At 45.7% G+C, this 16278-nt stretch overlaps 1 long non-coding RNA gene across 1 annotated transcript; it reads right to left on the bottom strand.

Moving 5' to 3' along the window:
- Positions 1–5352: 5352 nt before the first annotated feature.
- On the bottom strand, positions 5353–13924 carry LOC146891092 (uncharacterized). Its single transcript, XR_014998187.2, has 2 exons — positions 13832–13924; positions 5353–5824 (listed from the first exon to the last, which is right to left on the bottom strand). It is a non-coding gene; the product is annotated as an uncharacterized LOC146891092 (long non-coding RNA).
- Between the last annotated feature and the right edge of the window lie 2354 nt (positions 13925–16278).

The raw sequence follows: 16278 nt of genomic DNA, 5'->3' as shown, positions 1-16278 counted from the left end.
CCTGGAGCAGCATGCTGCGAGCTCACCTCCTCCCTGCTTCCGGATTTCCTCCATCCCTTCCTCATCTTTCCCTGAGGATTAAATCCTGCCCCACAGATTTGCCTAACTCGAGCATCTGGGACAGAGTCCGGAACAGAGATCCTCATTGGAAGTTTGCTGAACTGATACATACACACACGCACGCACACACAAATACATATATGTATATGTATACGTATAAATGTGTGTGTATACATATATATAATTTTGTGTGTGTGAGAGTGTGTCACACGTATGCCACAGTGAGCATATGAAGGTCAGAGGGCAACATTCAGGAAGGCCAACTCTCCTCCTGTCATGTGAGTCCCAGGTATCAAACCTAGGTCAACAGGTTTGGTAACATGCATCTTTACCCATGAACCACCACATCAACCTGTGAGTTTTATTTTAACTCACAGATAAACTAGTGGTTAACTAGTTATTTTTATTAAAACACCTCCTTGTAATAATTTTTAGAAACAAACAAATAAAACCAGAAAAATCTTAAGATGGCAAAAAAGAAATCATGAGTAATTCTTCAAAACACATACATGTAGATTTCTTCCCTGTTTTTCTATGTACAAAAACTCTTAGGACTGTGGGGGTGCAGTGTGCGTGCATGTGTGCGTGTGTGTGTGTGTGTGTCTGTGTGTATGGTGTGTGTCTATCTGTGTGGTGTATGTGTGTGTGTGTAGAGTGTATGTGTGGTGTGTGTGTGTAGTGTGTATTGTGGTGTGTGTGTGTGCGTGTGTGTATGTGTGGTGTGTGTGTCCCACTTCTCCACAACTCTGCTGTCTAAGTGACCATCATGACGACCTACTGACTGGATCTCACCTTTTTGATGCTAACAGCAGCACTCAATAGTGAAGCCCCTCCCCGTGCTCTCAAAATTAATTCTCCTACCCCTACCCCATTCTCTCCTTCACAGGAACATCAGCGCAGGGCTTCATACATGTGTCAGGGAGCCTGCAATTAAGACCAACAAAATGCTGACAATCTCCAATAAGCCTCCAGCAAAGGGTGTGTCGCTCCCTTCTTGGAAAAGGAAGTTCCCTTTTACTTTTCCGGGCAGTGTTTAAGGAAGGGCCCCGCAGCAGGACATTTACTGGTGACAGAGCCCAGCTATGAGTCAGGTGAAGCTGAGCCTAAGCAAGAACAGGGAACGAGCAGTGGGGTGCAGGCTATCCTTCCAGCCAGACAACTGCCATCCTGGAAGGTTAACTGTTTCCACTTGCAACAGCTCATCCCACCTGGGCTTGTTTACTGTGTGCGCCCACGGAGAGGGGTAGGGAGGGTCACAAGAGAATCCAGCGCTCCCCACCCCTTGTAGGCAGCTCTGCTCTAACTGCATGCGGCCTAGGGAAGGGCTGGGTGGAATGTACAGGTCCTGGAAGACTAGGAGGAAAGAGCACAGGGACAGACAGCTAATGCTGGAGCCAAGCTTTTAAAAACGCAGGTTTGTCTGACTCTGTCTCCATCTTTTCACGTCAGTGCTGTACTGCCCACCGGCCCTCGTGAATCCACGCATTTATAACTGTGTCTCAGACCCCTGCTAACAAAAGCACGCGGCCAGTTCAGGCCATAAGCATAGTAAAATTCACACATGTGCCCTCTCTTCTCTCTCTCTCTTATGCCCACGCATGTGCATGTGCATACACACACACACACACACACACACACACACACACACACGGTTAAAAAAAAATGGGGAAAATAGCTCTGCTTGCTGTGTTCAAGCAGTTATAGGATTTCCTTTCTGGTTTCCAAGACAGGGTTTCTCTGTAGTTTTGGGGCCTGTCCTGGAAGTAGCTCTTGTAAACCAGACTGACCTCAAACTCACAGAGATCTGCCTGTCTCTGCCTCCCAAGTGCTGGGATTAAAGGCGTGTGCCACAATTTTTTTTTTTCTGGCATAGGATTTCTTTACAATGGCCTTTGAAGCCTCAGTTTGCCCTTTGGCTTCACCCTCTGTAGCTTCCCACATCCTGTGCACCACTTTCTCTTTCCCAAACACATGTCTTGGTTCATGTCTCTTTGCTTCACTCTTCTCAGCACTCCGTCTCTCTGGGATGTCCATTCCTCCACTATGTCCCCAAACCCCCCAACCCCAGAACCCAGCACAGCCTCAACTCAGATTAGAGGACAAATACATATTTACTGAATGGATAAATCCAAGTTTTTTTATTTTAGATCAAGATCTCTCCCACCCCCTCCCTCTCTCCACTCTCTTGACCTCATAGCCCAGGCAGAAGAATGATTTGTCTCATTAAATTGCAAAAGTCTCATGTGGAGGCATGTGGAGGACAAGATCATGAGGTCGGTAAACAGTAGTAAAAGTGAGGAGCAAGTTGATCCGGGTTGGTATTACTGTCTTTGTTTTAATAATGCGTCTTAGACTCTAACAATTCCCGGAGGCCTTTCTGGGCCAGGCAAGAAGATTGAGCAACCTGGGGCTCAACTGCCGTAGGCCCAAGGCAGCCTCAATTCCTGCCCTGCACCCGATCTGGCAAACCAGAGCTCTTCTCGGCATTTCCAAAGAACGTTTGTCCCAGAGTCTAAATGCGTATTTTGAACATCTCAGAAAGTGGGGTAATTTTTCTTTCTTTGATGGCACAAAAAAGCAATGTGACGTATTTTATAGCCAATATATCCTTGGATTTGAAGGAACACATCATCAGCCATAACTAGAAAAAAAAATCAAAAACACAAGTGGTCAAGTTCACCCTCGTTAATCATCAAAGGGATGCAAATTAGAGCTGTGAGGGAGAGAACATGGACTCCCGGTGACATGGGACAGAGAAATGCGATGTGATCAGAGACCGAAGGAAGGGAGTGGAGGCCTCATTACGAGATGGATGAGACACCGCTGTACACGTTGTGTGTGTGTGGTGGGGGATGTTGGGAAACTTTGGACACATCAAATGACCAAGAATATTCTTGCCCTTTAACCTACTATTCCACTTCTAGGAATTCATCCTGGAACAAATTCCTGGGTGTACTTAGGTGTTCCTTAGCGAGCGTTTTCTCAGAAGTCTGACGGATACTAATGGGACGGCAAGCAGGGCAGCTATTGATTAAATACACGAAGGTGACTGAAGAATGCACAATACTGTTAATGATTACAAGTCATTATAAGTGTGCATCTGTGTGTGTGTGTGTGTGCAAGAACGGTCATTTGCAAGACTCCACCTTAATAGCAAAACTCAGTCTCGTCTGATTCCATTTTCATTTTAAAAACAGTTCCAGATTGAAAAGCACGTGGCATTAATGAGGAAGATTGAGGTTAATACATTGCAGGTGTTCTGTTTTCACAGCTGAGTTAGCTTCTAAAAACAGGCCATCCTGATGTTATTGCTTTGTTCTTTAAATGAGATTAGTTTGAAATAATTTCTAATTACCATAAGTTCTAAATTTCAAGGGCAACCCAAACAACTCCGCATGTTCCCCAGACCTCCAAATCTTACTGCGATTATCTATTTACTTGTGGGTCTCGTGTGCACCATAGCGTGGTGTGGAGATCAGGGGACAATTTCAGGAGTGGGTTCTCCACACGCACGCACACACACCTGTAGGTCCCGAGACTGGACTCGGGCCGTCCAGCTTTGCAACAAGCACATGTACCCCCTGGACTGTCTCACTGACCCTCAGTTCCCAGTTTTGACGGAGCTTTGTTCATCATTCCTGTCTGCTGCACAGTTCTGACTTCTCTCTTTATCCCTCTGTGCTTGCCCGGCTTAGCTTCTGCGGCTATGCTATAACACTCTGACAGAAGCAACGTGCAGGAGAAAGGGCTTATTCCGGGTCACAGGTCAAGGAGGGCATTCATCAGTGAGAGGCAGCCAGGCAGCAGGAGCTTGAAGCAGCTGCTTTTATGTGACACATACAATCAGGAACAGAGGATAACACATGCCAGCCCTCAGCTCACCTTCTCCATGTCCAGGATCCCCAGCCTAGGGGATCAGTTAACATAATTAAGATGCTCGGAGGCTCACCTTCCAGGCGATTCTAGATTCTGCCCAGTTAATTAACAATAGCAATGGCACAGTTATGTTTATGAACCATTTAGATGAAGTTACATAAAGCATGTCCTTTTAACCTTTATTGTTTCAAATGCGCTTCCTTTTTTTTAAAACTACTTTGGCACGCACGTACATGTGTGTGTGTGTGTGTGTGTGTGTGTGTGTGTGTGTGTGTATGTGTGTGAGAGAGAGAGAGAGAGAGTATGTGGGGGGTGGTCAGAGGACAGAGTATATAGTGAAATAGAAATTAAGTTATATAGTAAAATATGAAGCTAAGTAAGAGTAGAGTTGGTTCTATCCTACCGTGTGTCCCAAGGATTCAACTGAAGTCAGCAGTCTTAGCAGCAAGCCCTTTATACCCTGAGGCATCATGACAGTCTAGTATGCATTTCTTCCATCTCCCTTTCTCTCCTTCTCTCTCTCTCTCTCTCTCTCTCTCTCTCTCTCTCTCTCTCTCTCTCTCTCTCTCTTTTTCTAGGAACTAACTCTATAGAGCAGGCAGGCCTGGCACTCAGAGATCCACCTTCCTCTGCCTCCCGAGTGCTGAGATTAAAGGCATGCACCACCACCGCCCAGCTCCAACGTGCATTTCTTAAGAACCACTAGCAAATCTGAGAACGTTAACATTGATACACTACTCTCACCTAAGCCTCAGTCCCTATTCTGAGGTGACTGTCCCGATGGAGCGCGACATTCACCTGTCAGGTCATTTGCTGCTGTCTTACTCTGCAAAGACTCAGCAGCCTCTCTCGGCGTGAATGACAGTCAAGGGCACGGCCCCTTGTTTCACAGGCCACCTTCAGCTCTGCCGGTGTGACGCTTTCCTCCCAGTCCACGTTAGCTCCTACATTTGGAGCGAACATCACCTAGGTAACCATGCACCCTCCCCAGGGCATCACATTCAGAGCCACACAATGCCCGTTTGCTCCTCAGCAGCAATGCTCTTAACTTGGTACTCATTCATGCTGCACTGTGTGTCTATGTGGGACGCTCCTACTAGAAGTCAACAATGAATCCAGCTTAGATACAGTTGCACTATATAATATAATGTATATTTACTACATAGTCTAATTTTTTGTTCTTTTTGTTTGTTTGTTTCATTTTTTTGTTTGTTTGTTTTGTATTTTGAGACAGGGTTTCTCTTGTGTAACAGCTCTGGCTGGCCTGGAGCTCACTTTGTAGACCAGGCTGGCCTTGAACTCACAGAGATCAGCCTGCCGGGATTAAAGGCGTGCGCCACCAGCACACGCAGTAGTCTTATTTCTAATGGAATAATCTTTTCATTCCTTCTATGTTTATTAGTTGTAAGAAAAGTCTCCACACATCTTGGTTTATTTCTAAAACAGACTCCAGAATTTTATTTTCACACAACAGGCCATAATTCACTGTCGTCTAAATTTATCTCCATGCTCAAAGTTGTTCCAGGCTTGGCCGCGGGGTTCCCCTCAAGCTGGCTTCTGTGCCCTTTCTGAAATGCCCCATCATCTTCCCTCTTCTGCTTCTCACATTTCTTTGGCATAGCTAGACATTCCAGACTTATCAACCATTTCTCCAAGGGGCCTGGTTGTCTTTACCGGATAAGGGCACTCAGAAGCTGAGCTCTGGGCCGCACGGGTGTTTCATTTTTCTTCTCAGTTATCTGTGTCTTCTTTTTCAAAATAATCAAACGCGCATGCCTTCGCGATACACAAGGGTTCTTTTCGCCTTAGTCTTCAAGAGAAGAAAAACAGCTCATCTTGGGGAGGGTGGGCTGTCACAAATCCCCCAAGGAGCCAAAATTCCTTGGCCCTGGAAGAAAAAAAATTCTTTTGCCAACTTTTGAAATGCCAGAGGAAGTGGCTCCCAAACAGAGGCTAGCCAAGGAAGTTCCTGAGGGGAGATGGGGTAGGGACAGGGGGACGGGCTGTCCTTCATTCTCAGAGGGCAAGGAGACCTGAACTGCGTCCTTTTGCTGGGTAGGAACATCAGACCCAGAGAGATGGCCTCACAGGGACAACAACAGGGCCCGAGCCCAAGCCACTGCCAACAGGACAAGATAGAGCAGGGACCCCGGCCCACCCTGACTTTCTACTGAAACCTGACAAGCAACTTGGCACCCCCTCTCATCTTCCTGGCCCCACAGAGAATCCATCGGGCCTTGCCCCGAGGACCAAGCTGACCTGCAAGAAAGAAGGACTTATTGTCCAGGGGCTGCTGACGCTCACGTCTCCTTAACTCTTCTGATTAATTCTGATATACCACTCACATGACCAACCCCTCTCGCTTGCCAAGAGCAACTGCTGGGACCTTTGCCTCTGCTCCCCCAGGAGCCCTGCTTGACCTGTAGTGACCTCTCCACCAGGAGCCTCACCACGGACCTGGGTGATGCTTCACTTTGAAAGAGTCTGAGGCTGAAACCATGGGAGAATTGGGGGTGGGGGGAGGACTGCAGCATCCGTAGTTCCTGAGGGAGCCATCTCAGCTTTGGGAGGGGTCGCTGAGGAAGCCTGCCCTCCCCACGCCTTGCGGTAGCTGTCTTAAGATGAACAGTCAATTCCACACATCCTCATTGTCTTTCTCCCCCGTATCAGACCTTTTCTCAAGGGTTAGTGATTTAGCTCAGTGGTAGAATGTTAGCCTAGCAAGTACAAGGCCTTGGGTTCAGTCCTCAGCAAGGCAGCAGGAGGAGGTGGTGGTGGGGTTTCCTTACAGAAGCGTTGTCTGATGTGGAACCCATCTCTCTTCTGAAAACTTCCACAGCAGAGCTCCTCATGGGATCTGGTCTCCTAGCCCTGTTCCCTTGTTTCTGTGTGTGCTGAGGAAGAGAGCACTGTGGTGTTTCATTCCTGTTGCTAAAACAGCCTTTCATGATAAAGGACAAGGAGGGAGGCAGAGGAAGGAGGGGAGAAGGAGGGAATGGGTCAGGCAGATAGCTCAGTCAGTGTTTGCAGCAGAAGCTTGAGGTTGACCCCTCAGTGGGCAAGTCCACCCTGATAGTTCCAGCTGGTGAGAGACTGTCCGGGGTGGGGAAAGACAGACAGTCTCTGAGGAATGGCACTTGAGGTTGACCTCTGACCTCCATATGCACGTGTGCATATGAGCACTCTCCCTCTTACTCTCCCTCTCTCTCTCCCTCTCCCTCTCCCTCTCTCTCTCTCTCTCTCTCTCTCTCTCTCTCTCTGTCTCAGTCTCTCTCCCCTCCTCTTACTACAGCTGTAACTGAGGCTGACTAAGGTCAGTGTCAGTAAAGAGGATCTTGAGATCCAGGGATTTGTTCTGAGACAGAGCTTGGTCGATGGGGTGGAGCTCAGTGATAGACTGCTGCCCTAGCGTGACGGAAGGCCCTAGGCTCAACCTGAGATCTTTAGGAACTACCACACAGCCCAAGGGACCCCCTCCCTTCTGACTGGCTCTCTGCCCGCAGGCACTGCCACCTCCCTTGTGTTTTCACTGTCTGGAATGGCATGTATTTCTTTTCTATACTTGCCTACATTTTGGGTCTTCGACCTTGCCGTTTTGTCTCAACTATCCCATAATAACATGGGGGAGCCCATCTTCCTGCTTACAGCTCGACACAAGACCTAGTAGCATGAGACATGGAGTAGGCAGTGGCTGGGTCAGAGGAAGGGGTGGAAGGAGAGGGGGGAGGATTCTTTTTCCTCCCTTGTTCATCCTGAAGGCCTTGCTTTCAACCACCTTGTAGCTAGCATGTTAGATTAAGGGCACCCCTCCCCCACCCCACCTTACGAGACTCTTGAAGACAGTGACAACTTCCAGAGCATTCTCTGTTCCTCTTCTCTCAGCTGCTTGTCCATTGCCGTCCTTTTTCGCCTCACATAAAATGGTGAGTGCGCTCTAGATGGCATACATCGTCGTGGGCACTTGGGTGCAGGGTTCCAATAACCCCCAAAGGAGAGTCATGATTCAGCAAAGAGTGTCTCTCCATCTAAACCCTTTCTGGCTTGGCTGGGCATTGGGAAGCATGTCTACAAAAGCACTTAGGAGCTAAGCACGATGTATGTGGTAGAATTATGTGATGGTTTCTAATCTAGAATGTTCTACTTGATATAGATAGAGCCATAAATCACTGTAACAAAGACACTAAAGCTATGCTGGGTAAAAGGATGACATCGGCCACTCTGCCTATGAGATGTGGAAATGGATGAAAGGGGGGATCCCTCCTCTTCTGCAAGATGAAGTGTAAAACTACTCCGGTGGGAGGGGACGGGGGGGGGGGGTGGACAGAAGGGGTCCAGGGGAGGGCGAAGGACGGGAAAAGACTGGTATTTCTCAGTTGGCACACGACAAGGATTTTTCCTCATGATTAAAAATGTTTCTCACAAGTGATGAATTAATTTTTCGGAATTATTCATAAAGTCTGATTCAAGGGAAAAACCACCAGACTAATAATGTGAGCTTTCTATGAACACATGGAAAAATCTTTGTAGCGATCTGCATTGACAGATTACAAGCAAAATAGCCGGGAATTAGGTTAGGGGCAGAACTTAGGGTTAGAGTGCTTGTGTAGCATGTCAGGGGCCTGGGTTTGATTACCAGACTTGCACACACACACAAAAATGGAATATCTCTGGGAAAATGGAAAAGAACATGACTCACACAGGAGAACACTAAGGATTGCAATGCTCAGAGAGGAAGTTCTTAAGTATGAAGTCAATGGTTGAACTTGATTTTAAGAGTTAAAATTTACTAAATTATAATTAGATATTGCTTAATATTACACCATCTGACCAATACCGTTTTCCTCAACCTTACCTGCAGTGGGTAATAACATCATTAATTTTTTTTTCCAAACTTGTAACTGGTCTACATAATTCTGTAGTGATCTTCTCTACCACAAATCTCTGTGTTGGTCTTTGGTGATTTCTTCTACTGGATTCCAACAATTCTTGGACATCGTTCATCAGTGAACTCTCCTCTGAGCGCTACTGCTAATGTCTGGGCTGCCCTACCCACACAGCCACCAGTGCCATCAACTTTGCAAGTCATTTGATACAGAAACACTTAGTTTTAACGAGTATCTCTCTGTTATCAGCAGAGTTAAATTTATTCAATTGTGTGCATGTGCGCTTGCATGCACGCACACACATATGCATGTATGAGTACAAACATACCATGGAGGGCGCTGTGGGGGTCAGAGGGCTTACTGAAATTGGTTCTCTCCTTCTGCCGTGTGGGTCTCAGAGATGGAACTTGGACAGTCAAGCTTGGTGACGGGTACCTTCCCTGGGTCATTCAAAGGAAGAAGTTCTTACAGAAGGAAGGACTAGAAAGACATGTTAAAAATGGATCTCTCCCCACCCCCCACCCCCAGCATGCGCCCGCGCCCGCCTTGAGGTTTCCTTTCTCCCACTGCTCAGGACAGAAGGACACTTAGAAAAAAAAACTGGGGCCGGCAAGAAGCAGGCTGTATATGTGAACTGTTCCTGAGTCAACCCAAAGCTCATAAAGTCATTCTTCCTTCCATGCAGGGCTTGCCACAGCATATGTGTGTGCCCCACACTCATACCTTCTACCGCCTGTCAACTGTGAGAGAGTTCTCTGCCATGGATGCCTACCCCGCCTTTGCAAGAATACCCCTACATCTTCTGCACTCATCTCGTCTTCTACCCAACAGATTCTTCGTCACTCTGCAAACAGAGCTGAGTCCTGCCTCGGTCCCACCATTCCATGCCCCTCTCTCTTCCTTTTTTTTAAATATTTATTTATTTATTATGTATACAATATTCTGTCTGTGTGTCTGCCTGCAGTCCAGAAGAGGGCATCAGATCTCATTTCAGATGGCTGTGAGCCACCATGTGGTTGCTGGGAATTGAACTCAGGACCTTTGGAAGAGCAGGCAAAGCTCTTAACCGCTGAGCCATCTCTCCAGCCCCCCCCCCCCTCTTCTTAATGATTTCATCTTTAGGTACACAAGTGTGAGCTGCCAGATGGAGGTGCTGGGGACCAAACTCTTGTCCTCTGGAAGATGAGCAAGTGATTTTAACCACTAAGCCATCTCTCTAGTCCTAAATACATATATCTTTTTTTTCTTTTTTCTTTTTTTGCAATGGGGATTGAACTCAGTGCCTTGGTACCTTTTAATGTACTTCCTCATATTATGGCGACTCCCCCCCCACACACACACCATAAAACCATTTTTGTCATTATTTCATAACTGCAATTTTACTACTGTTATGAATCATAATGTAAATCTCTGATACGCAGGTTATCTGATAGATGGCACCCAAGGGGGTCCAGACCCACAAGTTTAGAACCACTGCTCACCTGACATAGTAGAATGTTAAAAACTGGTTCTTCTTTGTTTTATTTTGTCTTATATTGTAGCATGTATCCAATGTTCATCCAATGTTCCAATCTGGACTACCTGAAGTCTCTTCTACTCTAGAAAGTCCTGACTAGAAGCTGGGGAGATAGTTTAGTTGTAAAGCACTTACCTTACGACCATGAGACCCTAAGCTGAAGCCCCAGAACATAAAAATGTCAGACATGGTGGCACAAGCTTGTAATCCCAGCACTGGGGAGGCAGAGACACATAAATCCTAAAGGCTCACTGCCCAGCCAGTCTATCCTAGCTGGTGAGTTTCAGATCACTGAGCAAATGCTGTCTTAAAAAGCAAGATAAACCTCTGACTGCCACTCATAAGCACCCCTACATACGTCTATACCCCTACACACATACACACACATACACATGCAAATAAAGAAAGTCCTAAAAGAAAGGACTCCAGTCTTTGCATACTTATGTGTTCTACAATATTATATCTTGCACAGTGCTTTCCATATAATCAATATTTAATAAATATGCATTGGATTTGGATGAATTCAAAGGCAAAGCATTGAGAATTTACCCTTGACCTAAATTCAGTGAGTGAACATACATGGGACTGAAGAGATGGTCCAGTGGTTAAGAGCACTTACTGCTCTTGCATAGGACCCTGGTTCAGTCCCCAGCACCCAACTAGTGGCTTCCAACCACCTGCAACTATAGTACCCAGAGATCAATGCGCTCTCCTGACCTCTGCAGGCACCAGGCACACACGTGTCCAACATACATGCATAGCAGGCAAGACATTCACACACATAAATACGTCTAAAAAGAAAAGCTCCAGTTTCTGTCATAAACTAATGAAGGCAGTAAAGAGAAATGATTGAGTGTGATCTGAGACTGGAAGGTTCTAGAAGAGACATTTGCTTCATGTCCAAACCTTGGGTTCTGTGTCATTGAAGGGAGCTATTAATAGATCTTACTTCAGAGTCCCTGGGGAAGAACAAATGAGCTCGTCCAAGGCGTGGACAACCCTTCATCATAACGATTTATCATTTTTGTGGTTGCAAGAGAAGACAACGATGATATAGTGTGAGAATTAAAGTTACCTAGGAAAGACCTAATGTGTGTCTAACTAGATCATATTTTTTATATTCCCTAAGAACGCGCTTTAATCATAGCATTTGTTTAAAATATGGTTGAAAGAGAAATGTTTTTACTGTGATAAATAGGACAAGAGATGCTGGGTTTGCTTTGAGCATCAGAATGCCTCATCTTAAGTTTTATAGCGAGTAATATCCTGCAGCTAGGATGCCAAGACTGGCCAAATCACTGCGTCGTCATTCAATTACTAAGTGTCTAGTATGTGCCGCTTCACACAGCACATGCAAAGTACAAGGCCATTTCTGAGGGCCTCGTAGCTATGATTTTGTGCCCTCAAAGTACAAATATAATAGATGAAAGATATTCTAAATGATTTCTTTTTGTATTAAAACTAGAAAGCCAGGAAAAAAGACATGCACGCAGGTTTTTCTATTAGTCTGGTGATAGGAAACAGAGCATCAATTCTGGCGCACCCTCGCTGGGAGCTGCAAGAAGAAAATCTGGATAGAAGCAGTTCGAAAGCATTAGAAAAATGCAAAGCAGTGTTTTCACTTAATCGGCCTAGCGGAGGGCAGAGTTTGCATAAATGAGGTCCAAGACAGCTAGATTTTAATGGGCCTGGGCTCAGGAATCAGAGTCATGTAAAGAAGGTTCGAGGCATTGAACTTGACCCACCCGTGACTTGGACAAAAGGCCAAGAGCAATAACAAGGCCGTGAGGGGAACAAGAGGCTCCCGTGGATCTCCCCCTAATATTCTTACGTGTGTCTAGCTCCCTGGCAGCATTCAGAGTCTGGGAGGGAGGATTCCGTATTAAGCAGTCTCTGCAGAACATCTGTTCCGAGCTGCAGAGCTGTGTGCCATCATCAATGTGAAGAGGAAAGGTTTTATTTGGTTTAGGCCTTCAAATCACAGTTCATCGTTGAAGGAAGTCAGGACAGAAACCCAGCCGTGGAAAGAACCTAGAGGCAGAAGCTGATGCAGAGGCCGTGGAGGGGGGCTGCTCACCGGCTTATCCATCATGGCATCCACAGTCTGCTTGCTTATAGAACCCGGGACCACCCGCTCAGGGTGGCACCACTCACAATGGGCTGGGTCCTCCCCCATCAATCACTAATTAAGAAAATGCCCTACAGGCTTGACGACAACCCAGTCTTATGGAGGATGTCCTAGTTGGGTTTCTATTGCTGTGACTCAAAGCACCATGACCAAAAAGCAAGCAGAGGAGGAAAGGGTTTATTTGCTTACACTTACACAGTGCCGTTCATCACTGCAGGAAGTCAGGACAGGAACTCAAACAGGGCAGGAACCAGGAGGCAGGAATTGATCCAGAGACCATAAAGGGAACCTGCATACTGGCTTGCTTCCCCTGGCTTGCTCAACCTGCTTTCTTAGAGAATCAAGGACCACCCAGCCCAGGGATGGCACCACGCACCATGGGCTGGGCCCTCCCTGGGCTGGGCCCTCCCTGGGCTGGGCCCTCCCTGGGCTGGGCCCTCCCTGGGCTGGGCCCTCCCCCATTGATCACTAAATGAGAAAATGCCTCACAGCTGGATGTAAGTAAGGGCGTGCTTCCTCAACGGAGTCTCCTTCTCTGATGACTCAAGCTTGTGTCTAGTTGACGCACAAAACCAGCCAGTACAGAGGCTTTTTCTGAATTAAAGTTCCCTCCTCTCAGGTGACGTCAGCCTGTGTCAGCTGACCTCAAAGTAGCTGGCACAACCATTTTGCATTCATAGGCTTTTTGGCCTGAAATTACTTCCCAATCTCTAACATCCATACAAGGCTTCTAAGTCTCTTAGATAACCTGCAGGGTTCGTGACTTAAATAATCAAAGACTAGAGTTCAGATAACCATAGCTCATGTACAGAGCAGGCTCCACATAGCCCAGCTACGACTGAAAGAAATCTGAGCTCCGGCTGAGCACCTGGAAGACAGTTTTCGGCTAAGTCAGTAGTCAAACGCCTGCTTTAAATCCACCAGCTGTAAACCTAAAGGCATCGATGGGGAAGAGAGTCTACGGAGAGAGACCAATTCTGAAGTTAGCAGGCAAAGATTTTTAAGGAAACTATACCCAAAGATGTAAGAGAAACATGCTTGCCATAAATGAGGAGATAGGAGTTCTCAGATAAGAAATAAAAATAACAACAAAAACCAGTTCTTCTGCAAAAATAAAATATCCAAAATTTAAAACGAATTGGATCGATTGGAAATAGGTTGATAAAATTATCCAATCTGAAGATGAGAAAAACTGCTCAAGAAAGACAAAGAAGGGACAGAGATCTCTATCAGCCTCGTGTGTGTGTGTGTGTGTGTGTGTGCTCAGCCTTGTGTGTGTGTGTGTGTGTCTGTGTGCGCGCGCGCCCACGCGCGTGTGCAAGTGGAAGTCCCAGAGAGAGGAAGTAAGAGAGAAAAATAATACCCTACCTGAGGTCAGTATTCTCCAATTTGCTAGAAGACAAATTTACAGATTCAAGGAACTCTACAAACACCACCGAAGAAAACTGCGAAACTGTGGAAGCGGCCAGACTCCTGAAAACTAAAAACAAAACAAAACAAAAATCTTAAATTTTTAATGGAAAATTTTCTAGTTAAAAAACTGATAACTAAGCAACATTAATTTGAATAACTCCTGTGTTTTTGTTAAAAATAATAATAATAAAGTGTAAAGTAAAATAACATTGTGAAAGAACTGAAAGGGGAGAAAGGAAATCCTGCTAATCCAGGATTCCACGTCCAGTTGAAAATTCCCTTGAAGTGAATTTGTTGTCAACAGACCCACAAACAATAAATAAAAGGTATGCAACAGAGGCTGGACGGATGGCTCCGCAGTTAAGAGCACTGACTGCTCTTCCAGAGTACGCAGGTTCAAGTCCCAGCACCCACATGGAAGCTCACAGCTGTCTGTAACTCCAGTTCCAGGGGACCCAATACCCATGGCAAAACACCAGTGCACATAAGATGAAAATAAATAAATTTTTAAAAAATGGAAAAATAGGTCCAGAAATTATAAATTGGTAAGTAGATAAAAATGGTTACAAGTGCTAACTTAATAAAATTTAATATTATAGCCTTATCTCTTGATACACTGTGAATGGCAGCAAAGAATGCATGAGTGGATGGGCTTTGTGTGAACAGGAAGTTCCTACACTGTACATGGAATGGAATGACGCTGAATGCATCAGAACAAACCAAGGATGTCTCTTTTATCCTTAGGGCATCCACCAAGGCGCCAGGGAGAGGCAAAGCTAAAATGCCCACATATAGATTTAAACTGTGCTCTTGCAAAAGGATTTGAAAATTGGTTCTTCATAGTAAAATAATCTGAATCCTTTCTCTTTTTTGAATGGTATTAGACTCTGAATGTGGAGCCTAGGGCAGGTTAGGGAAGTGCTCCACCACAAAGGTATATTCCCAGTGCTTCTTTTCTTTCTTTCTTTTTTTCTTTTCTTTTTTCTTTTTTCTTTAATTTTGAGACGGTCTCTCAAAGTGGCTTACGCTGCCCTTGAACCTGCTGTGTGACCCAAGCAGACTTGAACTTGCAATCCTCCTTCCTCAGCCCCCTGCCCAGAAAGCAGGTCAGTACCATCAGTCCCACTTCATGCCAACTCCGTGTATGAAGCACAGATTATACACAGTGTACAGACACATGTTCAGTGTACCTGTCGCATTGAGACTTAAGGTTGGGGGGAATATCTAAATACCTCATCGGAGGGTGAGAATTGGTCGTATTTTAGCCTTTGTATAAGATCAAGGGCAGGGAGGTGGTAATGGGGTGGAGATGAAGAACATTTTATTTAATTCAAGAACATTGAATTTAGCCAAAAGAAAACAAAATGACAGAACCTAGGAACGAGAAATTAATTAATTTAAAGAGGAAGAAGTACAGAAGACAATCACGCGTTGCTAAGTTACAGAGGCATTCTGAGAAATGTGTGGTTAGGACATGTCTGAGAAATACGTCATCAGGCAATTTCACTGATACCTAAACATTCAGAGTGCTTACACAAACTTGGACGGCTGTAGCATCACTAGGCAACAGAATGTTATGGGACCAGTTTGGTATATGATCAACCCATCATTATGTGTGATTGTGTTAAAACAGTAGGTCTCACTCCCAGCCTATCAACAATTATACTGCAGATTAATGGGCTGACTATAATGCTAAAAGAATCAACCTAGGACTGAGTAGATAGTTCCCAGAGTAGAGTCCTCTACAAACTGAGGACCTCAGTTTGGCTCTCCAGAACCCACGGAGAGCTGAGCACAACAAGGTGCACCTGAAATCCCAGGGTTCTTAGAAAGAGGTGGGAGGCAGAGACAAGAGAATCCTTGAATGTTCGCAGGTCAGCCAGGCTGGTGTAAGCAGAGGCAAACAACAGCAAAAGAGCCCTGTCTCAAGGTAGAAGGCAGAGACCAACACCCAAGGTTGTCCTCCGGACTCCATACACATGCTGTGGCATAAGCATGTCTGCACTACACACATACATGCACAGAGACATATGCACACAGGTGTGTGAGCACACGTGCACGTGCGCACACATACAGACACACACACAACACACACACACGTTTTACCAACACACATGAAATAAAAGCAAATAAGGTCAACTTACCAATGATATGATGTGAAGTGGAGAGAGTTGGGGATTTAAAGTAAGTCCAGCCTACCCTTGGTTTCCAACTTGGTCATAAATGTTTTCTCAAGTGTACGGCAGAGATCTGGCAAATCCTTCCTTCCCAGGACTAAATAATATTGCATGTGGAGTCCACAGGCAGCCTTGCATCTAGGCTGTACCTAATACATGCTAATCCCTTCTTCTGCAATCTAACTGAACACGGAGGAAACAGTGAGCAATTTCTTTATCACATAC

This window comes from Myodes glareolus, chromosome 19 (genome assembly GCF_982192425.1).
Source record: "Myodes glareolus chromosome 19, mMyoGla1.1, whole genome shotgun sequence".
NCBI lineage: Eukaryota > Metazoa > Chordata > Mammalia > Rodentia > Cricetidae > Myodes > Myodes glareolus.
This window is presented reverse-complemented; position numbering and strand designations above follow the sequence as displayed.